Source organism: Triturus cristatus, chromosome 9 (genome assembly GCF_964204655.1).
Source record: "Triturus cristatus chromosome 9, aTriCri1.1, whole genome shotgun sequence".
Classification (NCBI taxonomy): domain Eukaryota; kingdom Metazoa; phylum Chordata; class Amphibia; order Caudata; family Salamandridae; genus Triturus; species Triturus cristatus.
The window spans coordinates 1,205,955,295-1,205,981,549 of record NC_140592.1 but is presented as its reverse complement, the minus strand read 5'-3'; the positions used below and the strand labels follow the sequence as shown (position 1 = coordinate 1,205,981,549).

General features: G+C 48.5%; 1 protein-coding gene across 1 annotated transcript in view; it reads left to right on the top strand.

Annotated features, from left to right (window-relative positions):
* The window catches only part of FUT8 (fucosyltransferase 8), a 780,623-nt gene that overhangs the window by 174,641 nt on the left and 579,727 nt on the right, over window positions 1-26,255 (top strand). The window contains exon 2 of the mRNA XM_085627218.1: window positions 4,155-4,267. The gene's annotated coding sequence lies outside the window, so the exon portion shown is untranslated. The remainder of the gene's footprint in view (window positions 1-4,154; window positions 4,268-26,255) is intronic.

The following is a 26,255-nucleotide window of genomic DNA, read 5'->3' as shown; positions in this document are numbered from 1 at the left end:
TCCAGCCAGGCCGAAGTTAAGGGGTCATCAGGCCTCCTTTTGTTTGAATATCTTGACTGGAGGTGGCCTGGAACCTCACACAAATGTAAATGCCATAGAGGGAAACAAAGGCACACAGCTTGCTATCTCCTCACAGGTGCTCAAGAGATGCATGCATTTGCCTTTGATCTGTCCCTGTAAATAAGAGCAGACACTGTAAGACTCAGATGGGGTGGTCTGTCCCAGTATTTACACAAATAATTTAAATAGCACTATTTAATTTATTTTATAGCGCTGGCCTGGCAGTTCGGGCTGGACTGTTCCCTTTGGGCGCAGGGTAAAGACAGATTTGCATATGGCCGGGTCCGAACTGGAATGGTATGGTGAGGAAAAAAACGATGGATTTAGGCCCAGATCTCTGTACTGCGGTGAATATATGACATTGTTCTGCATTCTGTCCATCAATTGTTCTTTTTGCATTTGTCACCCCGAGTGGTACGGGTATGCCCAGACGTGGGTCCTGTGCTCTCCATGCCACTGGAGTCAAGCTATCCTGGCTGATGAGGGCTAAAAGCCCGAAACCAGTCCTAGGATGCTTGTTTCCAATCCAGGGAGAACCTGGTCTGGCAGTTCGGGCTGGACTGTACCCATTGGGTGCAGGGTCAAGACTGATTTGCATATGGCTGGGGCCAAACTGTAATGGTATGGTGAGGAAAAAAACAATGAATTTAGGCCCAGATCTCAGAACTGGAGTGAATGTATATGTATCTGAGCTAGCACCCCTTATTCGGGACTTTGGCTTCAGTCTGACCACCTATGCCGATGACACTCAGATTGTGGTGGCAGCTTCCAAATCCCAACAGTCTCCGGCTCCGCAGTTCAGGAGTTGTATGAGCGCAATTAATAAGTGGATGACAGCACATTGCTTGAGACTCAACTCCAGTAAAACGGAAGTCCTAATTTTCGGCAGCATTCAGCCCCCTTGGAATGATCTGTGGTGGCCCGCAGATTTGGGCTCCCCGCCCAACCCGGTGGTTAAGGCAAAGAACCTGGGCGTACTTATGGATACCAAACTCACTTTCCATCACCACACAAATGCGGTAGTTTCGGCATCACACTTTCTTATCAAAAAAATCAGGAAAATCTTTCCTTACATTCCTAATCATACCAAGAGAACAGTAGTCTCCTGCCTTATCTCATCTAGGCTTGACTACTGCAACGGTCTTCTCCTGAACGCCCAGAAGCAACATCTGCATAAACTTCAGATGATCCAGAATTCTGCAGCCCGCCTCATACTGGATATTTCTAAATATCACTCTGTCTCCAATGAAATCCGCTATCTTCACTGGCTTCCTATACCTCAGCGAATTGATTTCAAAGCCCTGTGCATTGTCTTTAAGGCTTTGCATGGTATCGGTCCGTCTTTCTTGCAGGATCATTTTTCTTGGTATTGTCCCACTAGACAGCTGCGATCCACTGGAGCTCGATTACTTGCTGTTCCTAGAATTTTCAAAGCCCACTGGGGTGGACGCAGCTTCTTTTATGGAGCGTCCAAATTGTGGAATACTCTTCCCTTTTACCTCAGAAACGCTAGCTCCCTGTTAACTTTCAGGAAACAATTGAAGACTTGGCTTTTCCAGCATTAGAGGCAAAGTAGTCTTGTATCTCTGTTATGTCTAGCACCAAGACACCCCCGGGTATACGTGCGCTCTATAAATCCCTATAAAAAAAAAAAAAAAAAAAAAAAAAGAATGTATGACATTGTTCTGCATTCTGTCCATCAATTGTTCTTTTCACATTCGTCATCTGCTGTGATGGCATGCGTCATGATGTCACTTGCATAGTGTCTAACTTGGTGAGTCCCCCCTCTTCTTTTTAGGTCTCGCCTGACCCAGCGCATGCGCTGGTCTGGCGAGACTTATTGAGAGGGCTCCAAAAAGTGCTACCAGGCCAGTCTAGGGTTACAGTGCATGTGCGCGGGCGCGCGCGCCACTTTTACCGCGATTACTTTCACTTTAGCGGTCGCACTGCCGCTTTGATGTTTGATCGCGATCACTTTGACTTTTGCAGCCGCACGGCCGCTTGGCATAGCCAATAGGTCTCGCTTTTGGGACCTTATAAGTGTTTAGTTATGCAACTGTTGCATGGCTAAACACTTATAAGGTCCCAAAGGCGAGACCTATTGGCTATGCCAATGCTTGTTTAGGAATTGTGCCCTGAGTCAATCATATTCCTCCTTTGGCCTTCGAACAGGAACATCCAGGGGGCAGTCGTCTTCCCTTTTGCCGTCCTCCCCTTCTCAATCTCTCCTTTGCCGTCCTCCCCTTCTCAATCTCTCCTTTGCCGTCCTCCCCTTCTCAATCTCTCCTTTTGCCGTCCTCCCCTTCTCAATCTCTCCTCATCCTCTTCTCACAGCTACTGTCCGGATCTCTTCTAGCGTCGGGTTGTTCTATGAGCTATCATACCCAGACCCCAGCCCTTCCCCGCCCCATGTCTCTTTGACAGTTAGTGTATGATGCCGCTCAGAAATTAGTTCCTTTCAGACCCTACCTTGATCCCTTCGGGTATTTACCACTTCACCGTCATTTTTGTACTTTTCCTCGTTAAAAAAACCGATTGAAGTGCATAAAGAAAAGTATGAGGCGTGTGATCCTGGGCACACTGGGAACATGGCCCTCCGATCTAGTGGCGGGGTCAGAGACCTGGTTAAAAAGTTCAAAATATTCTGGAACTTTTTAGTTCGCATTTCGCCTACAGGTAAACGCATATAAAAATATAATGCACACATTGTAAATGAAAAATAAATGCAACTTAAATTTATTTGTGGGAAATGCATTTTTCTGGTAGGACAGCTTGGTAGGTTAATGCAATCACTTCTGATGTCTTTGCGTGTCAATGGACAGTCACTCATTTGAATTCCGGTAGGTGCACCGTGGAAATAGCGGTGTTTATTTATAGTGCTAAGAGGTTCAAGTATGTGACAAAAAAACTCTGAATAAGTCAGTCATCAGTTTGAAACATGTATGGCATACAGGTTCGTTGGGTTGCACACAGTATAAATAGGCTGTCTCAAAATGAGCAAAAAGATTTTGTTCAAATGTTTACAGGGCTTTCAAAAGGTACGTTATTAGTAATATCCTGATTCCACCTAGTGCAAACCCTTTTTATCAGTTTCCATGAATTAAAAGTTGAATTTCTAGATTCTATCAATTAAGGCCTAAACTGGCTTCCCAGCAGTGTTTAGATTTGCGGATGAACCAATTGCGAATATTGACATATATTTTGTGTATCCGGCACCTTGGCGAGAAGGCTCGACTCTTCTGAAGCTGCCTCGGTCTTCTCATCTCAGCCCTTCTTGTTCAACCTACGGAAACTCAACACTACAGGAACGCTTTTTTAAATAAAAAGTATGGGAACAGTTTTGATAAATTAATAAAGCTTGGGAAAGTCGTTTCCCTGCCCACTTTGACCTCTGCATAAAACGCTCGAACATCTACAGGCCATTTCTGAGACTTAAAAAGATTTCTTAGGCCCCTCCTCCACTAGGAAACCCCGCCCACCATGTTCACCCCCCTTGAAGCAGTGGAAGGGGGGCTGATGTCTGGTCTGGCCCTGCTTGTGTGTGTTTGAAGAGACCCTGGCATGAGGGTAGAAAGGATGAGCACATGTCAATGGTGGAGCAGAGACTGCATATTTCAATTAGTTTGTTTTCCAACATCAATAAATGCAACAAACAAAAAAAGTGCATTGAGAGTAAATATGTAAATTGTTGTTTTTTGGTCATAAATTGAGTGAAAAAGGTAATATACATTTTCTCAGCTGTTTTAACTGATTTTATTGATTTTTGCTGTTGCAATAATTTCAGCAAGTTATGGCATATTTACTTAAGATTTTGGCTTTCGTTTTAAAAACTTGATATTCTGAAATTGACAGTTCAGTAAAAAAAAAAACAATTTCCACTTTAAAAAAAAAAATATATATATATATATCACCCAAATGCCAATAGTTCTACAGATTTCAGAACATTTGCCTTTTTCCTTGGATTCACCTGCAGCGTTTAGTGGCCCCCCCTCCCACCCCCGTTTGCCATCGCCCACAAACAGTGATTCTGAGATCATTAACAGAAGATGCATTCTTTGGGAGCCTGTGGTGAATCTGTTTTTCCTTTTTTCCAGATCCCCTGTCCATCCAGGACTAAGAGATTACTCTGCATTGGCGATCGCCCTCTCTGATCGTGATGTCCGGGGAGAGCTGCTTTCACGTCCACTGGTCAGCGGACGTCGTGCAGGTTGGTACTTTCTCTGAATCATGTAGGCTAGTCGTGTCCATGAGAAGTGAATCCATGCCAGATTTTCAGGACACCCATTGACTCTATAATTGATTCCCATGTGGATTTACTGTATATACATTTATTTTATGTCTCATGAGTTCCGCTTTCCCTGATCTCTCCTATAGATTGCTAAGATTTTACAGACTTGTTTCATCTGTTGCATTTAAATGCCAAACACCCTCATCCTTTTGGTGAGTAGAAAAAATGGCTGATTATATGGTCTGGTACGGCCTATCGCCCCCTTCTCCCCCCATTGTGACAAAAAACAATATAACCTTTTGTTTGGAATAGGGGGTCGATGACCCCCGATCGTATTTATTAACAAACACACAAGATTATATATACATACAATAACGCAGAAATGCCAAGACAGGATTCGGTACATTTGTTTCATTCCTAGCTTTAACAAAACTCTAATACATAAATGTTCCTATCCTAGTCTAAACACAATGGTAATCACATTTCTGCGTAGTCCTTCGGGTCTACGGCAAGGTCAAACGCTGGCCCCTCCCCCTTTAACCCAGATTGTCCCGCACACCCCAACCGGAGTGCGCATGCGCAGGGGGCCCAGCTGACCCGGAAGTACTTACCCCCAGGCAACCCCCATACGTTCAAGACTTACTCCATAAAGGGGCCATGCAGACAGCGCAGCTTACTTACGCCCGCGTGCGGGGTGGCCAACCAGCCAATGGAAAGCGTAACTCCCCCTTTGTCCCCGCACCGTTCCAACCAACCGGTTGTAACTGCCCCTGGAGTCTGGTGAGAGCCACATGTCCCTCCCCTCTGGGCGCCCCACTTCATAAGGCGCCCCAAAAGATTAGTCAATTTCGCCTGTCCAACCTATGACCTTACCGCCCGCCACGGAATACCGCCTAAAACATGACAAAAAGGCATTTATACACCACATACTTTATCAAATAGCACCCTGTGGGAAAAAACACATAAAACTCTTTTACTTACACAAACTCATATTTCAGGGATGGTGGGTGGGGAAAAAGAATTAGTTGTCCTCCCGATGGAGGAGGCACACGTGACTGGTGTGCTGCCGGGGGGAGCAAGAGACCGCCCTTCGCGCTCCCCCCAGCTTTAAAGGATCTGGAGAGTCTCCCACGCCCCGGAAGTGATCCGATCACTTCCGGGGCGCGGGAGAGACTCATCTGACCCGGAAGCGATTCAATCGCTTCCGGGGCACGAGCGGGATACGGGGGCACGGCCGACCGCCATAATGGCGGCGGGCCGATGCTGGCCCCACCTTCCTCTATGGTCTGGTACGGCCTATCGCCCCCTTCTCCCCCCATTGTGACAAAAACCAATATAACCTTTTGTTTGGAATAGGGGGTCGTTGACCCCCGATCGTATTTATTAACAAACACACAAGATTATATATACATACAATCACGCAGAAATGCCAAGACAGGATTCGGTACATTTGTTTAATTCCTAGCTTTAACAAAACTCTAATACATAAATGTTCCTATCCTAGTCTAAACACAATGGTAATCACATTTCTGCGTATTCCTTCGGGCCTACGGCAAGGTCAAACGCTGGCCCCTCCCCCTTTAACCCAGATTGTCCCGCACACCCCAACCGGAGTGCGCATGCGCAGGGGGCCCAGCTGACCCGGAAGTACTTACCCCCAGGCAACCCCCATACGTTCAAGACTTACTCCATAAAGGGGCCATGCAGACAGCGCAGCTTACTTACACCCGCGTGCGGGGTGGCCAACCAGCCAATGGAAAGCGCAACCCCCCCTTTGTCCCCGCACCGTTCCAACCAACCGGTTGTAACTGCCCCTGGAGTCTGGTGAGAGCCACATGTCCCTCCCCTCTGGGCGCCCCACTTCATAAGGCGCCCCAAAAGATTAGTCAATTTAGCCTGTCCAACCTATGACCTTACCGCACAGGCCTGCATAGTAGACCGACTATCAGGCTCCTTACCAGTGAGCTCCCTCAAGCCACGCTAAAATGTTGCCCAAGAGCGACAGGTGCACCCCATCCTGGACATAGCATGAGTCCCCCCTAATGCACCCATGGGCAATTACCTGCAATCCGGGGGTCCTAAACAGTTTGTGTATCTTATTATTAATCCTCTGGGCCGAGTGATTGAGCGCCTTCACCGATACCCCTTCCCGCCGCTGAAGCCTTGGTATCATGTGTGACCACACAATGACCGAACCAGGGCAGCGCCTGGCCAGCCATGCTGCCTCTGACAGCACCGTTTCCAGTAGGACCCTCATATTCAGGTGCACCAAGTCGTTACCCCCCAGGTGTAAAATGATAGCATCGGGAGGGGTGTCCAAAGAAGTGAGCATGTGACCTATCCGTTCCCTGAACCTGTCAAAACCCAGCCCCCCATGTCCGAAAAAGGAAACCCTGACACCTAACTGCTGTGCGCGGGCAGCCCCATTACCTGCCCTGAAAAAACTCCCTAAACGAGAAACATATGAATGACCAAAAACACACACTTGACGTTCCAATTTTCCATCCGGGGAAACCGCTGTTGTCTTGCCTGTGTCCCGCTCTCGGCGAGGCGTCGCTGTCTCTCTTCCTGCGTGGCAGGCCGAGGGAACTGGCGGTAGAACAAGAAAAATACACCATCAGTACTATTGTCGCCAGAAGTCATAACCTATCAACTCGCACGTAGCGCCTGAAACAGTTGGAGGCCCACCGCCCAATCCTCCGCACATCCTCTTCCCCAAGACCCCGTGCGACCGCCTCGATGGCGGCACCTATTCTGAAAGAATGTGTCCCAAAACTACTGGGGTCCAGTCCCGCCTCGCCTATTGCCTTATCTAAGACTCGTTTAAATTGGAACTTCGTCAATGGATCCCCCCCGCATGCATTAATAATGGCCCCACCCTATCACTCTGTCACCGAGCTGCAAGCCACCCCCCAAGTCCCTTTTGTTCTTAGCCACCAATTCCCCTATTCGAAAGGCCCCATAAAAGGCCAAGCTAAAGGCTGCCCTGAATAATAAACCTTCCGTTACACTGGCGCAAATCTGCTCTAACGCTGCCAGGACTGATGCCAAGGTAGTCAACCCTATCGGGCGCCTAGTGTCAGGCGCAGAACCCTGTAACCGCTGCCAACCCTTCAATGCCTGGCGCACTACGAGTGCCTGAGTAGGATCCCGCCTGCCGCCCATCTGTGCAAAAAATGAAATGGCTGCCATGTGTCTCCTAGCCGACCCCACTGACTTCCCTTTATCCCGCAGGGCTTGCAAGTACGAGCACACCCCGGCCGAATCGGCCCAATGCGTCCCACCCTGGACTTTCAAGAAATTACAGTATGCCCCAAACGCCCCTTCATATGCCTTTCTTGTTCCTGGCGCTAGGCTTGCTGCCACCAAGTCCGGTAATAGGGGGCACCAATCTGCCAGAGCTGTTCGGGGAAGGGCGTTGGGCGTGGTGCTGCTCCCGGGAGATGAGTTCTGAAAACCTGCATCTTGAAACGAGACAGAGCGTCAGCGGCGTGGTTCAACACCCCTGGGACATGTTTCGCCCTAAACTGAAGATTCAACTGCAGGCATCTCAAAACTATCTCCTTAATTAAACGCAAGATCATCCTACATTTTGCTGACTGGTTGTTTATGCATTCCACCACTGCCATGTTGTCAGACCAGAAAACCACTGCTTTCTTGCGCAGTTGCTCAGGCCAGACGCACAATACCACCCAAATGGGGAACAATTCCAGGAAACCAATGTTAGTGGTGAGACCATTGTCTACCCACCACGTTGGCCAACGCTGTGCCAGCCACTGCGTGCCCAGAATGGCGCCAAACCCCTCACTGCCTGCGGAGTCCGTCATTAAACCCCACTCTGCGCAGGAAGTGACTGGTCCGGGCCACAGGACAGAGCCATTGAAATCCCGCAGGAATGCCAACCAAATACGCATGTCCTGCTTGACCTCACTGCTCAATCTGGTGTGGTGGTGTTTCTGCCTAAGGCCTGACATTGCCTGAGCAATGGATCTTGAAAAGGGGCGCGCCATTGGTATAATGCGTAATGCAAAATTTAACTGCCCTACCACCTGTTGTAGCTGGTGCAACGTTACCCTTTTAGCTTCCAGACATTGCCTCAGCGCATCCCCAAACCTCATCACTTTGTCAGCGGGAAGCCGTGAGCAACCCGCTCCTGAGTCCAGCTCGATACCTAGGAACTCTATAACCGGGGATGGTCCCACGGTTTTTCCTTGAGCTAGCGGTACACCAAAACTCTTCATCAGCGCACAGAAGTGCTCAAGCGCCTGCCCACACCCCGTGGTCCCTGATGGTCCCAGAAAGAGGAAGTCATCTAGGTAATGCAGCACATGCCTATGCCCTGTCACTTGTCTGAAAGCCCACTCTAAGAAAGTACTAAACATTTCAAAATAGGCGCCCGACACCGAACACCCCATTGGCATGCACATGTCCATGAAAAACTTGCCCTCGAACTGGAAGCCCAGGAGGTGAAAATCGCTCGGGTGAACGGGCAGCAGCCTGAAAGCAGACTCTGTCAGATTTCGCCATCAATGCCCCCGGGCCCAGCCCCTTCAACATCTCAATTGCCTGGTCAATAGAGGCATAACGCACAGAGCAGAAAGTCTCATCAATGGAATCATTCACTGACTGCCCCCTTGGTGCTGATAAATTGTGAATTCGCCTGAATTCCCCTGGTTCCTTCTTAGGAACTATCCCCAGGGGGGAACACACAAAGTTATGCACGGAAATCTTGTCAAAAGGCCCCGCCACTCTGCCCAATCTGCACTCTTTCTCAATCTTGGCTGCCGCCACCCCAGTGTTCTAATTGACTGACAATTGGTTCTTACAAAACGAGGGACCTACAAAATCTGCCACAGGGATTCTATACCCCTCACTGAACCCCCTCATCAACGTCCTTGCTGCGGTCTTACACTTATATCTGTTTAACCAGGGTATCATTGCGTGGAGGAGAATAGGTGACCTAGCTCCTTCAATCTGACTTCTTGGCCCCCCTATCCCTCTGCTTTTTAAGGCATTTCGCCTCGCCATGCCCTGAGTTACCACAGAAACTGCACGCATGCCTAAATCTGCATGTCCCTGGTGCTCGACCACAGGTGCGCCTGTTAAAATCCCAGCAGCATCCCTTCTTCCCTGCCACCCCACCTGGTGAAGCTGAGGGGAACGACCGAAAGGGCTGCGGCTTCGGCGGGTCACTCACAGCCTCTGCTGAAAGACCGCCCACATGATCCATTTTAGCGTTGGATCAGATGACCTGATGCGCCTAAATTTTTTATCATAGTCTAACCACCCTGAGCCTCCCTTAGTCGCCTGCGCCGTGCTGATCCTAGACATATAACAGGCCATTGCGGGCGCTTCCTCTGGAAAACGCTCCGTCCTCACCGCCATGTAAATATTGTAGGCCAGCATCCAATGCCTGATGTTCTCTTCCACCCTGTACCTCAACATCTCAGTCGCCCATTCACGCGCAGGCATATAATCCTTCTTCCTCCTCATCTCCTCCCTCTCAACCTCATCTATCAGGAGTGAAAATATGTCAATGTATGTCCCCTTCCATATCCTCTCCTTCACCTCCTGCGACAAATAGCGTGAGAGAGATTCGTAAGATGTGCGCGCCTCGCCCATGCCCAACAATGGCAACGTCTGTTGCTTACCATGCGCAGGTCCCGCGGTGTCCTTGGGGGCCCCGACCGCCGGCACTTCTTTAGGCTTGGTATGATCGATAAGCTGCCTCGCCTTTTCCAACGCGTCCGCCCCGACCACACCCGCTGCACTCACATTCAATCCCATGCCCCCGAGCCAGGGAAGTACGGCTGCTAAGCTGGAGACAAAATCGGTGGGAAGCGTTGGTACCCCCCTGGTTGCGGGCAGAACAGGTAACGGAACATTAGGCACCCCTGGCCCTGGCAGCGCCGGTGCGGGGATATGATTTGCAGGGACTGGAGGTGAAAGACCGGGCACCGCAGGGACCACCGGTACCGCTGGTGCTGGCACCGGATCCACAGGTGCCGGTGGTATGATACCGGGCGTTGGCGGGACCAAAGGAACAGACCCACCCACTGGTTCTAAAGGAGCAGGCTCTACTCCCGGTGTGTTGGGAGCTGCGGGTACCGCCGGCAAAAATGAGGGGCCCCCATTCCCAGGAACCACCTGCAGCGCTTTTTTCGCCCTACTCTTTTTTGGCAGGGGAGGGAAAGCTTCTCTGGGGGGTAATGCGTCCCTGCGTGACCTCCCTGATGGACCCTCCTGTGCGTCCAGCCTCTCTGCCAGCTGCGCCATGGTGTTAATTATTTCCCTTATCTTCCGCATCAGGGCGTCAACACGCTTGCGATACCCGGGCGCCGCTCGCCGCGCTTAGCTTTAGGTGGCATCACTACCTAACCTGTCAGCACTGTTACCGTTGTTTTTGCCACAGCACCCACGCTACCGGAGCCTCAAATACTGGCTAGTCCAGCAAGGCATGTGAGCACAGGCTCTAACCCGCTTGGCTCCCAGCAGCGCCGGAATGCAGGCCCCAGTCGAGTCCTCAGGAACCCTCTGAGTCGTCGAAGACCCCTCACAAGCGTTGCTGTAAGCCCTCCAAGTACTCGTGATGATTGATGCCAAACGCTGCAACCTGCTACACAAACTCCCCAAGGGCGCGTCGATTTCCAGCGCTTGTTGTCGCCACAGCAACGGCCCCTTCCGCGACGTGGGTCAAAATCGCGCCCCAGTCCCGCTGCTCTCCGGCCGCTCAAGATAAGGTGCGGGGCTGCAAAAGAGAAGGCAGAGATGAAAACCGCTCCGTATCCTCCCCCCTCGTGACATCCAGGAGAGCGTGAGCCGAAATCCACAATCGACAACAGGCAAGGTTCCCCTTCGCAACGCCGCACTAAAAAGGGGGGAAAAGAAAAAGAATTAGTTGTCCTCCCGATGGAGGAGGCACATGCGACTGGTGTGCTGCCGGGGGGAGCACGAGACCGCCCTTCGCGCTCCCCCCAGCTTTAAAGAATCTGGAGAGTCTCCCACGCACCGGAAGTGATCCGATCACTTGCGGGGCGCGGGAGAGCCTCATCTGACCCGGAAGCGATTCAATCGCTTCCGGGGCACGAGCGGGATACGGGGGCACGGCCGACCGCCATAATGGCGGCGGGGCCGAGGCTGGCCCCGCCTTCCTCTAACCCAGTGTTAAGGGCAGAGGGGCTTTCCTGTTGTTGATGTGTATAGGCCTCACTGAAGCCTTTTAACAGAGAGGCCTACCTCAGAATCCGAGCTGGCGATGCCCGTTTTTACTACAAAACACCTGTTTTCGGCGATTGCAAGAAGACAGTAGAATTATTTAAACATGACTGTCAGCCAAAGGCAGACATCTTCCAGAGATCTCCATTAATCACAGATGTGTTTTCCCTTTTAAGGGTTCTTCAGTGTGATGCAGTTGACATGTCTTGAGTTTAATGTAGTACATCTATATGAAATAGTACAAAAATAATGTATTCAAATTTATTTTTCATGTGAAAAGTGTATTAAAGAAAATTATTTTGCACTTTTTGTTATAAATTTAGCTCCTTACCATTTTTTCATGTGACTTTAATACTGTCTCTTTTATCGGGTTGAGTGTAAAGAAGCCAGTGGGCTAGGTAATACCAAACAGTCTGGGTAATACCAAAAAGGCATTGACAAAGCCAACCGGTCTGGCTTGGATTGTGGGTCTGTGCTACAAGTTTAAAGAGCCTTCTGCAGTGAGTGAAAAAACAAAAAGCGGTTGCTTTCTGTATACTGCACGCCCATGAGAGGAAGAGTTTGATGCGAGATGATTCAGTGTCCTTTTGAGATATAAAATATGGTTTCGTTCTTGGTAACACAAGTCATTTCATAGGACGCAGAATGACGAACAAAACAGCCAGTAGCACGCGACGAGATAGAAACGCAACTCTGGGCAGAGTCAAAGCCCGCTCTTCGTACGTCGTAAAGAATTCATAAAAAAAGGTATTGCAGACAGCTGAGGTGTCAGGCCAGACCTAACGCGTGTGACTGCATGCCCTACTGTAGCATGCTGTAGGGCACGTCATTTGCACATCACGCAGTGCACCACCTGATAGGAGGATTTCACGCACACTCCAGTGGAGTGGTAAAGACCCTGAAAGCACACACAGCGGCTCGGGGACTTGAATGACTGCAGGCTACTCTGTTCTGCTTCCCCACCCCCTCCGCAGTGTTCTCCCCACCCTCCTTTCCCCCTCCAGTGGTTGCGCCCAGTGACTCATGCTGATGCAATGTAACACAAGGGCCACTTGTAAACTGCAGCCCATGCACTGCAGAAAGATGGCGGCTGAGCTGAAGGTTGTTTTCACAGCTGGGTCCTGCAGGAAACTGGTCACATGCAGCTGTTTCCCAAAGCTGCTCCTTACAGCGCGTGGGCAAGGCCTGGCCTGGAGCATCCGTAAAAGAGAAGATGCGTTCAGCCTTCCTGTCCTTGATACACGAGGCTTTACATACACTTTCCTGTTAAGTTCAAGATTTGTACAGCAGTTCACATTTGACCCCAGATTTGTACAGTAGTTCACAAGCAGTGTTTGACCCCAGATTTGTACAGCAGTTCACAAGAAGTGTTTGACCTCAGATTTGTACAGCAGTTCACAAGCAGTGTTTGACCCCAGATTTGTACAGCAGTTCACAAGCAGTGTTTGACCCCAGATTTGTACAGCAGTTCACAAGCAGTGTTTGACCCCAGATTTGTACAGCAGTTCACATACAGGGGTTGACCCCAGATGTGTACAGCAGTTCACATGCAGGGGTTGACCCCAGATGTGTACAGCAGTTCACAAGCAGTGTTTGACCCCAGATTTGTACAACAGTTCACAAGCAGTGTTTGACCCCAGATTTGTACAGCAGTTCACAAGCAGTGGTTGACCCCAGATTTGTACAGTAGTTCACATTTGACCCCAGATTTGTACAACAGTTCACAAGCAGCAGTGTTTGACCCCAGATTTGTACAGCAGTTCACATTTGACCCCAGATTTGTATAACAGTTCACAAGCAGCAGTGTTTGTCCCCAGATTTGTACAGCAGTTCATATGCTGGCGTTGACCCCAGATGTGTACAGCAGTTCACATTTAACCCCAGATTTGTACAGCATTTCACATGCAATGTTTGACCCCAGATTTGTACCGCAGTTCACATGTAGTGGTTGACCCCAGATGTGTACAGCAGTTCACATGCAGTGGTTGCCCCCAGATGTGTACAGCAGTTCACATGCAGGGGTTGACCCCAGATGTGTACAGCAGTTCACATGCAGGGGTTGACCCCAGATTTGTACAGCAGTTCACATGCAGTGGTTGACCCCAGATGTGTACAGCAGTTCACATGCAGGGGTTGACCCCAGATGTGTACAGCAGTTCACATGCAGGGGTTGACCCCAGATGTGTACAGCAGTTCACATGCAGGGGTTGACCCCAGATGTGTACAGCAGTTCACATGCAGGGGTTGACCCCAGATGTGTACAGCAGTTCACATGCAGGGGTTGACCCCAGATGTGTACAGCAGTTCACATGCAGGGGTTGACCCCAGATGTGTACAGCAGTTCACATGCAGGGGTTGACCCCAGATTTGTACAGCAGTTCACATACAGGGGTTGACCCCAGATTTGTACAGCAGTTCACATGCAGGGGTTGACCCCAGATGTGTACAGCAGTTCACAAGCAGTGTTTGACCCCAGATTTGTACAGCAGTTCACAAGCAGTGTTTGACCCCAGATTTGTACAGCAGTTCACAAGCAGTGGTTGACCCCAGATTTGTACAGTAGTTCACATTTGACCCCAGATTTGTACAACAGTTCACAAGCGGCAGTGTTTGACCCCAGATTTGTACAGCAGTTCACATTTGACCCCAGATTTGTATAACAGTTCACAAGCAGCAGTGTTTGACCCCAGATTTGTACAGCAGTTCATATGCTGGCGTTGACCCCAGATGTGTACAGCAGTTCACATTTAACCCCAGATTTGTACAGTAGTTCACATGCAATGTTTGACCCCAGATTTGTACCGCAGTTCACATGTAGTGGTTGACCCCATATGTGTACAGCAGTTCACATGCAGTGGTTGCCCCCAGATGTGTACAGCAGTTCACATGCAGGGGTGGACCCCAGATATGTACAGCAGTTCACATGCAGGGGTTGATCCCAGATGTGTACAGCAGTTCACATGCAGGGGTTGACCCCAGATGTGTACAGCAGTTCACATGCAGGGGTTGACCCCAGATGTGTACAGCAGTTCACATGCAGGGGTTGACCCCAGATGTGTACAGCAGTTCACATGCAGGGGTTGACCCCAGATGTGTACAGCAGTTCACATGCAGGGGTTGACCCCAGATGTGTACAGCAGTTCACATGCAGGGGTTGACCCCAGATTTGTACAGCAGTTCACATACAGGGGTTGACCCCAGATGTGTACAGCAGTTCACATGCAGGGGTTGACCCCAGATGTGTACAGCAGTTCACAAGCAGTGTTTGACCCCAGATTTGTACAGCAGTTCACAAGCAGTGTTTGACCCCAGATTTGTACAGCAGTTCACAAGCAGTAGTTGACCCCAGATTTGTACAGTAGTTCACATTTGACCCCAGATTTGTACAACAGTTCACAAGCAGCAGTGTTTGACCCCAGATTTGTACAGCAGTTCACATTTGACCCCAGATTTGTATAACAGTTCACAAGCAGCAGTGTTTGACCCCAGATTTGTACAGCAGTTCATATGCTGGCGTTGACCCCAGATGTGTACAGCAGTTCACATTTAACCCCAGATTTGTACAGCAGTTCACATGCAATGTTTGACCCCAGATTTGTACCGCAGTTCACATGTAGTGGTTGACCCCATATGTGTACAGCAGTTCACATGCAGTGGTTGCCCCCAGATGTGTACAGCAGTTCACATGCAGGGGTGGACCCCAGATATGTACAGCAGTTCACATGCAGGGGTTGATCCCAAATGTGTACAGCAGTTCACATACAGGGGTTGACCCCAGATGTGTACAGCAGTTCACATGCAGGGGTTGACCCCAGATGTGTACAGCAGTTCACATGCAGGGGTTGACCCCAGATGTGTACAGCAGTTCACATGCAGGGGTTGACTCCAGATTTGTACAGCAGTTCACATGCAGGGGTTGACCCCAGATGTGTACAGCAGTTCACATGCAGGGGTTGACCCCAGATTTGTACAGCAGTTCACATACAGGGGTTGACCCCAGATGTGTACAGCAGTTCACAAGCAGTGTTTGACCCCAGATTTGTACAGCAGTTCACAAGCAGTGTTTGACCCCAGATTTGTACAGCAGTTCACAAGCAGTGGTTGACCCCAGATTTGTACAGTAGTTCACATTTGACCCCAGATTTGTACAACAGTTCACAAGCAGCAGTGTTTGACCCCAGATTTGTACAGCAGTTCACATTTGACCCCAGATTTGTATAACAGTTCACAAGCAGCAGTGTTTGACCCCAGATTTGTACAGCAGTTCATATGCTGGCGTTGACCCCAGATGTGTACAGCAGTTCACATTTAACCCCAGATTTGTACAGCAGTTCACATGCAATGTTTGACCCCAGATTTGTACCGCAGTTCACATGTAGTGGTTGACCCCAGATGTGTACAGCAGTTCACATGCAGTGGTTGCCCCCAGATGTGTACAGCAGTTCACATGCAGGGGTGGACCCCAGATATGTACAGCAGTTCACATGCAGGGGTTGATCCCAGATGTATACAGCAGTTCACATGCAGGGGTTGACCCCAGATGTGTACAGCAGTTCACATGCAGGGGTTGACCCCAGATTTGTACAGCAGTTCACATGCAGTGGTTGACCCCAGATGTGTACAGCAGTTCACATGCAGTGGTTGACCCCAGATGTGTACAGCTGTTCACATGCAGGGGTTGACCCCAGATGTGTACAGCAGTTCACATGCAGGGGTTGACCCCAGATTTGTACAGCAGTTCACATACAGGGGTTGACCCCAGATTTGTACAGCAGTTCACATGCAGTGGTTGACCCACCAGAGCCAGACTGGGACAAAAAGTAGGCCCAGGTACCTAAAAAGTGGTAATATCCGGGAAATCAATTGTAAAAAACAGCCCACCTGGCCATAAAACTGGCCTACAACTGCTACAAAAACTGTCCCACACACTGATCTGTCAGACCAGCTCATTGGCCACTGCCTCACTGCCCTACAGGCCAGTCTGAATCTGTTAACCCCAGGGGTGTAGCCACTACTGAGGCAGCAGGTGCAGTTGCACCAGGGCCCAGAGCCCTCGGGTATCTATTGAACCTTGATAATTGCTGTGTTTACTACCCCGATAACAGTCAAAGGGGCCATTTTCCTTGCTTGTACCAGGGCCCATGACATCATTACCAACAGCACCAGTAGTGTTATAGTAGGCGCTGCTTCCTTCGGTGAGACATATACTAGTGTCCTGTTTAACATTCCATCCTTACAGTGCTTCAGTGAGAAAACGCAGGGAAAAGTATCCTTCTCTGAGACAGGGCTTTAAGTAGGCCGGGTCCTGCCGGTGCTCAGCAGGTGCTGAGACAAGTCCCTATCGGGCTCTCCATTGTTACCCTCACCCTCCGGGTTAGAAAAAAAAATCTGAGCTTTGCAGCAGTGCCACCCCTCACTGCGTTTGATATAACTTCAAAGACTCGGTATAGTACATTCAGTGTCATCATGTCGGAGCTTTGTTGAAGGCCTTGGAGCGCTGTGCACGAGCACCAGTGACATCACACAAGGACACACTAAGTTTTTGAAACACTGGATATTGAGCCGACAGTGTTGTTGAGCCGTCAATATCATATACAACGAAGCCATCGTTTTTCCTAATTTATCTTATGCAACTAACCATTGACCAAGCCAGTAGTGCTGGCTTCTTGTAGGTGTAATATTACTTGTTGCATTACATATCTGGATTCAATGCCCAAAAGCAGCAAAATACCAGTTGGGCGGCACACTATACTAAGCACAGATTGTGTGTTAAGCCACACCCTTAATTATATCGGCCACGCCCCTGTGGGAGCCCCTCCCCCCCCCCCCCCCCCCCCCCCCAGTTTTTTCATCCCTTTCAAAGCCCTGCTCTGAGATGTACTGGACAAAGAACGTTAAACGCGCAGCTGAGGGGTAGCACTAGTTATTGCCCCCTAGTTTCCTTAAGCGCATGTGCCCTGAGCAAATAAATCAAGTGCGGAAAAATAATGAAGTGTTATTACAGTCTGCTTAAGGACATTACCTGCTCTTGGATTCCTGCCCCACATTATGGACCGAGGTGTTGAGGAGAGAGAGCATGATGGGAGAGAAGGGCAATTAACAGCTCTTAACCTCCAATAGCCTGTGGGCGGGAAAGCCATTAGCAAGCGATTTCTTAAGCCATCAAACAAAGGGAGGCAGATGACGCTGTGTCACACACTCGGGTTGGAATGGAAGCACACAGTGTTAGGTAGTAGCTGCATTTTAAGCTTTCTGATTGGCAGAGACAATCTGAACATTCGTTCCTGCATTTGCAGCAGTCATCAATAACAACACGCGTATTTGTAAAGCGCGCTTTCACCCAAGGGTATCTTGGCGCTGAATAACAGATGTTTATTGCTACCCAACTCAGTAGTACTCATTTTATCGACCTCAGAAGGATGAAAGGCTAAGTGGACCCGCTGGGATTTGAACCTGTGACCATGAGGTCAAACTCAGTGTGCATTTCACCTCCAAACTGGAGACAAATACTGTATATTATTTCATCTGCGTATAGCAGACAGGCCACTGAGCGTCCCCCTATACTCGGGGGATATCCTGACCCATTACCCAATGCAGCTGGTATATCGGATATACACAGAGAAAATAGCAGCGGGGCCAACAAGCAGCCCTGCTTCAAGACGCTTTTTGTTGGGATTACAGCAGGAAGGCCCGAACCACTCCCAACAGGACTTGGCACCCAAGTCGAAGAGTGCAAGGCAATAGTTAAGCGTAATAAGGTTCTGGGCATGCCCAGTTCATGCAGCTTTTTCCATAAAGTAGGATGATAAACTTTATCGTGTGCCTTAGAAGAGTCGATAAAAGCTTCATAAACAGGGTAACCTCTGCCTATGTTTGTACCATAAGTTGCAGGGCTGAAATATTGTCCATGGTGCCGTGAGTTCATCTGAAGCCCATCTGCTCTCGTGGATTCCTCACTAACCCTGGGCTGAAGATGATCTAGTCGGCTATTAGTGAATACTTTACCCACAGCATCTAACAAGGCAATTTGTGGATAATTATTAGGTAGATTACGGTCTCCCTTTATATAAAGTGGGATAATTACACTCCCAATCCAAGAGGAAGGCCCTTTAAATTTGCCACAAAATTATTCAAAGACGGGAGATAAAATGTAAAATGGTTGCCCAAAGATTGGCTTCACTTTTTTTTAAAAACTTTTTATTGAGAGCAGTGGTGCAAATAGCATCCTGATATCAACGGCAAAAAGAAAGATTCTTACGGTTATCAAACAGGAGTTTGGTAAGGCACAATAATCATTTACAATCATACATGTTTCAATATCACGTTAATCAGCCGACATAGCTTCATCAAGGGCGGGGAGACACGGGGGAACACAGATGCTTCCACGATATTCATTCCACTTTGCCCATATTTGAGACCATTTCTTTGGACATCCCCTGGACACATAGGCTGTTTTTGTCCTGAACATACACCAGTCCATATCCTGTTTCCATGATATCAGTGTTGGGGTGCGCACTAGCACCCCACAGTCTGGCTATATTGCGCTTAGCTTCCATGTGCCCCAAGGTCACCCAAAGTTTCTCTTTGCTGTTCAAATCCATTGGCCCCCACACATTAAGTAAACACCTTTTCCTTTCTGGGTCTAATTAGTCTAATTCTTGGCCCAGCATGAGCAGTTCACAATGTTCAAATGCAGTCCTAATGCAATGCTATGCAGTTCGTAATGCAGTTCGTATTGTCAGACTAATGCAGTTCGTAATGCAAGAATAATGCAATCCTCAATGCAAGTAATCAGGCAGTTCGTAATGCAAGAATAATGCAATCCTCAATGCACGTAATCAGGCAGTCCGTAATGCAAGAATAATGCAATTCTCAATGCACATAATTCGACAGTTCATCATGCAAATATAACGCACTCCTTAATGCAAGTAATAAGGCAGTTCGTCATGCAAGAATAATGCAAGTAATCAGGCAGTTCGTAAATCAAGTTATGACGCACTCCTTAATGCAAGTAATAAGGCAGTATGTAATGCAGGAATACCACCAGGCCAATCGATGTGAGTGATTAGTGCGGGCACCACTAGTTCCCAACCACAGGCAACAGTCCTGAACTTCCGAAGGTGGCCCCGGTGCAGCCGGGCAGGTCTGGGCCGCTCGAGGACTCAGCGCGTGTAATGCGATGCAGTGGGGGAGAGAGACAGGAGCACTCCTGTACTACTCCTGCATGCCTCCCCAGGCCACACGTGCTTGCGGCTCCCGACCGGAGTCTAAGCCTTACCTGGGGGATGTGCTGCCTCGCTTGCTCTCTCTCCCCGCTCGTCGGAAGTCCTGCTGGGTGCTCCCGATGACAACGCAGCTCCGATGCAAGGCGACGCTGTAGCCGGACAGGTTACTGCGCTGCCTTCTCCATTGCTGACGATCTTGGGCAGATTCCTCTTGCGAACAATGATTATGATTACCTCACGACCTCCTTAGCTTTTACGAAATCCTTCAGCACGTTGTGGCTCGGGCCGGCGGCGGCGATCTTGATCCGCAGCCTCCGTTACAATGACGGCTCGGACCCCAAACAGCTACACAGCAGTGTGGACGATGATTCACGCTGCGGGGGCACTGCAGCCACGGGGTACTTTCCAACCTGCACCACGGACCCGCGTCAGTCTCAGGCTGCACACGCACAAAGCGTCGCTGAGACTTGGTTGGGCTTCGGGTCACACAGTCCCGGGGCAATCCTCACGAAGGTCTCAGGCTACACGAAGCACACGCACACAGCGTCGCTGAGACACACTTGGAAACTTTGATGTTCCTGAGTTTCCACAACAGGGAGCCAGCTCTCCTCGGGTCCTTGGAAGCACGTTACTTTGGGACACAGCACACAGCAAAGTCCTTTCAAGAAGGGGGACACAGCACACAGCAAAGTCTCTTAGCCTCTCCATTAAATCAGCAAACTGCAGGCCAGCCCCAGAACACACAGCAAGGGTCAGTCCTTCTCTTCAGCTGTTCTTCCTTGGTAGAGGTTCCTCTTGACCGCGAAGTAGTTTCAATCCTTTTCAGTTTTGATCAGTCCAAAGTCCAGGGGTTTCAGCTCTCATAGTTATACCCCTAAATGTCTTTGAAGTCTTTGTGTTCAGGGGCACTGACCCCTGTCCAAACCGGTTCTGGGTGCCCTTCTGCCAGTGACACCTTCTTCCTTTGATAGTGGGGGTCTGGTTCCTCAATCACTCAGCAGGAGGTGGAGCCATTGTTTTATGGCAGCAGCCCAGTCCTCTTCACCACCTCCAGGGGCTACTCCTCCCCCCTACACTCCAGATGTAGGTCAGCTTGTTGCTGTCTCACCTACTCCTCCCCTGGGTAAATACATTTCCAGATCTTATCACATTCAAATCCAGACAGTCAATCCACAACCAGCCAGAGACGCACAGAATTGTTAGAACAAAATACCAGCCACTTCTAAAAGCGTGTTTTCTAAACACACAATTCAAAAACCACCTTCACAAAAGGATGTTATTAAAATGTGAGTTCAGGCACACTAAACTTCACCTCTTCATCTTAAGCCTATGGGAAGATAGGCTGGAAACATATTACACAGCCTTCCCCATTCTGTCCTATGGGCAAGATTACTTTGCAACAGTGAAAAACGAAATGGAGAGTATTTACTGTCAGGACATGGTACACACCTCAGTACATGGCCTACCTTTCACAGACACTGCACCCTGCCCAGGGGGTACCTTGGGTCTACCATAGGGGTGTCTGATGTGCAGGGAAGGGAAAGGTAAGACCTGGCAAGTGGGTGCACTTGTCAGGACAACATGGCAGTTAGCAAACTGCATGCTTACACTGCAGTGGCAGACCTGAGTTCTCTCTTTAAGGTTACTTGTGTGGGTGGCACAATTAGTGCTGCAGGCCCAATAGTAGTGTTTGCATTACCAGCCCTGACACACATAGTGCCCTTTACTAGGGACTTTACTAGTAAGGCAAACATACCAATTATGGACAATCCAATTACCGTTACACTTTATACAGGGAGCACTTGCACTTTGACTCTGATCAGCAGTGGCAAAGTGCCCAAAACATCGAAGTCGGCAACATTACGTCAGAAAAAGGTCTAGGGGAAGGCAAAAAGTTTAGGGAACTTTAGCCAAGGAGGGCCAAGTCCAACACTCATATTACCAACCCCGCACCAATTTAGGAAGTGATATACGAGGTGTACCCGTAGCCCACAGTAGGGCTGTTTGCTCACCTTCAATTGCCGCGAAATAAGAAGCCGGGACCGGGGCGGGCAAATTATGTAGAAAATATAAAAAGCGGGGCAGGGACATCATCTTGAAAAGGGCCTGGTCTTCCAGTGTTCCACATCGCTTTGGAGCCGCCTCAATGGAGGCAGAAGGTTATGCTCGTAATATTGCTTAGGTTCTCTCATGATGTATATACTGAGATATTTGAAGCCATTAATTGCCTCGGTCACACTACACCCCCTGGCCAGGTGTGGGAACCTCCCTCTGAGCATGTAGAGCACGGATTTGGCCAAATTGATGGCATTTCAGAGTATCTGCCAAAGGTAGCAAAAATATCCAGGACCCTGATGATCGAGGCCCGCGGCCACGCCAGGTACAAGAGGATATCGTCGGCATATAGAGAGATACGGTCTTCCCAGTCGTCCGACCATTTTAGGCCCCGTATTACTGGGCCCGACAAATCCAACTCGCTAGGGGCTCAAGTGCCAAGGCAAAAAGCAGCGGAGACAGGGGGCATCCCTGCCTTGTCCCTCTACTGAGGGTGAAGGTCGTCGATTTCCTATTATTCACCACCACTTGCGCCAAAGATTAAGAATATAGAAGTTTGACCCATCCGATATGTCCAGGTTCAAACCCCATCTTTCCCAACACCGCAAAGAGATAGTGCCATTCGATTGTATCAAATGCCATGGCGGCATCCAAGGGCACCACCACCGCGTCTTCCCTCAGCGTGTCTACTCTCCCAAGTACACCTTGGAGTCGATGAAGATTTAGGGAAGTATTTCTAAATGGCATGAAACCCGATTGGTCTGGGTGAACCAGATCGGATATCACTCCAATCAACCTTGTAGCCAACAACTTGGCTAGGATCTTCACCTCGGCATTCAAGAGCGAGATGGGTCTATACGAGGTGCATCGATCCCTAGGCTTACCCTCTTTATGAATAACCACTACTGTGGCAATTCATTGATCCTGCGGAAGCAGACTGGCCTCCAGGCTCTCCACATACATGGCCTTGAGATAGGGGCTATTATATCAGGCTTTAGCTTATAGAGTTCGACTGGGAGACCATTGGGGCCCATAGCTTTCCTGGATTGCAAGTCCCCGATAGCCAGTGCTATTTCGTAGTTCGTGAGCTCATTGTCAAGGAAGTCCCGGTCCACCTCCAACAATACTGGAAGCCGAACGTCCCCAAGCAAGGCTCTCGATGCTTCTATTGGATAGACCGTTTGCGAGTGGTATAGCTGAGTATAGTATTTAGCGAATTAGTCAGTGACTAGTTGCGTATCAGTGATTGTCTCCCCAACTTCGGTTGTGATTTCCATGACCAGGCGGTTAGCTTGTTCACGCTCTTCTAGCCACGCGAGCAATTAACTTGCTCTATCTCCTAGCTCATATATCCTACCAAGTTTATCCCTCTGCAATTCTTTAGCCCTGTTCGTCACTACACTCTTGTATTCCTCCTTCTTGAGAGAGAGGTTATGTAGCACATCCGGATCCCGGTTCATCAACAATTCCCACTGTAGCACCAATATCTCACATTCCAACTGCAGTAGCGCGGCATTTCTCTCCTTTTTTTGCCCCAGCTATTTGAGAGACTGCTTGACCACGCACCACAGTTTTAAATGCTTCCCAGAGCGTGCGAGCAGAGCCCACCGAACCCTCATTCTCCTGGAAATAATGTTTAATTGATAAACTAATAGCGTGTCGTATGTTGCGGTTGCGTGAGTGCCACGGGTTTATAGGCGCCGTCCTACCCGCCTGAACGCTTCCCCTACCCAACTGTACCCATATTGGAGAGTGAGCGGATATGCCCCTTCCCTGGCTTCACTTTTTAAAACTGAGATCGGGCACCCATCGCTGCAAGTTCTCAAAGCATGGATTGTGGTCACAATGTCATCCTTGGATGGCAGACCATAACTCCCAAAATGAGTTGGCAGCATAAAGCTCTGAGATACAGCTACTCCAAATGTTTTCCCTAATGGGTGAGCAGCGGGATCTAACCTTTGTTCCACAACAGTCCACAATAATCTCTCAGAATTTTCTCGAATTATTAGAGCATACTGCCTCAATCCATTTACAATCTGATTCTTGGTTTTTTTTTGTCCAACTTTCTCGTTTTCTTCTCTTTTTCAAAAGTGCTATTAATTTAAATCTATCAAGTGAAACTGGAGACAAAGAAAGGTAAGAAGGAAAAAAGAACGAAATAAGCTTGTTCTATCTCGGCATCTCAGATATGAAGCACCATCCCAGTTACATTCAGGACTCTTTTTCTTCCTTCACTTTAGAAAAGTACTGAAGTCTCCCCTCTTTCGATGAACATTAAAACCTTACAGAGCCCCTTACTCTCTATTGAATAATGTACCCTTGCTTCATTTGATTATCTATCTTGGCTTGTGACCAAAGCAGCTGGCATATACAACCCGCCGATGCCCTGGATGGGTTCACCTTGTATAAATACCTCCATACATAAGTACATGCATACATTCTTCAATCAGATGCACAGTGCCACCTAACATTTAAACTGTTAAGTGACCCAGGTGTAGGGTTTCAAACCTATGCTGATTAGGCACAGCTTTCTCCTATTCACTGTGGGTGCACCAGCCGACTCCAGCAGGCTTCAGTATACACAGAAGACCCAGGCGTGAATGAAATCAAATGAGTTAGGCTTAAACGGTGCAAAAGCCAAGTTCGCCCATTGCACCGTGCTATACAAAATAGCGAAGCAAGAATATGAACTGCCTACCTTGGAACATCTACTAGTCATCCAAGCCTCTGAAGGTGGCAACTCTTGGTTTGACTGTGGTGTGACTTAGGCTGGCAACTTGGTTAACTGTGAAGGTCTTCCACATATCATCTGAAGCTCTTCAAGACCATTTATGTCTGAAGTAAATTTTGGGGTCATCATCGGAGCCTAGCATGCTATTGCAACACTTTCTTTACTGACACGTCTCAATAAAGCAAAGATGGCATGTTTTACGGCACCAATCGTGTTGTAATTGGTGTGCAGAAGACGTCGATCTTCAGAAATTCACTGGTCTACTTTTAAGGGCCAGCATCACATTTATGGTGTGAGTGGCACTCAAGATATTGTTATGATACCAGAGTTTACCTTAACAATAGGGTTGGCGTCTACCTACCAGATAGACTCTTAGGGCCCAGAGCGAAACACTTCCTGGTTGTTCCAACTCACAAAGGCATCTGTTGAGGAGATGATCCTTTCTACCATCAAGCCATCAATTTACATCAATTACCACCTCCCCATTCTTTAGGAGACAGATAAAAGCCATCCTTTTCTGGTCTCTTTCCATCTGCAGCCTTATCGGGGCCCGATCCCAGTCTAGTGTTCCAGCGCCTCAGAAATGGAAATGGCATTGACCTGTGAGAGAAGCGCATTTTTTCTCAAAATCAGAAGTTACAAGTAACTGCTCCAAGATGAGAGCCGTGTGCAGGAAACCAGGTCACCCGGGCTCTTTGAATTTAGTGCTCAGCGAACAGATTAATTTGGAAAGGGAGGGAGCAGTCAGATACGCTAACCGTGGCTTACTTTCGGAATGACAATAAGAATCATTGTCAGAGAGACTCATCAAACTACAAAAGCAAATTTAAAAGGAAAATGTAACTCTGGGTGTTGGATGGAATATATGAAACAAGCATTGGCAAGCGCCATAGGTCTGGCCTTACCAAGTTATAGATTTTTATTTAATTCTATTTATTTACTTACTTAATGGAAACAAAAACAGTCGCTTTAAAAGTAATAAAAGGAAACTTGCGACTGTCTAAAGGTGCCATGCATATGTTTGTAAAACAAATATTTAAAAAATCGTGAAATTGAAGCAGAGATTGGCTTAACAGCTGTGACACTGAAGTAGATTATTTTTGGGGCAAATGTGCACAAGCTTATGCTGTCTATCACCATAAGAGGTGACAGTGGCAGAAATGGGCTGGCCCACTGTCCGATTCTTAGGGGGGGGGGTGCAAAATGTGAACAACACTTGAAGAGACCAATGGTTAAGAAAGGCTTTCCAAAATCCCCCTTGTTATGTATGTGCGTGTATGTATATCAATATCGATATGTATCTATCCAGATATGTAAAACTATCTTTCTCTATTTTTCACTCTCTAAGAGATATATATATATTGGTTTCCATCTGCACAGATTGGGTGGCACACCAGCCATTCTTAAGTTATGCGATTTATTCTTTCATCCAGAAATCAACAGCATTTACAAATATATTACTCAATGTTGGTCGCCGCTGGGTAGTTATAGTTAGGACTACCTGTCCATAGGAAATAGCTTTTTTGGTTTGCTAGTAAGTTTGGCGCTGTTTAATTAATCTTCTTGAACCTTTCCAAAAAAAGTGCTCTTTTTTTACTCGGCTCCTTCCTAGTAAGTTTGGGATGATCCATCAAGCAGGGGCCGAGAAAAAGGAGGAGGGGGTTCCAAAATGCAATTTCCCCATGCAATTTCCATAGGAATTTTGGAACTAGCTACAGCTAACACGGCTGAACGGAAGTAT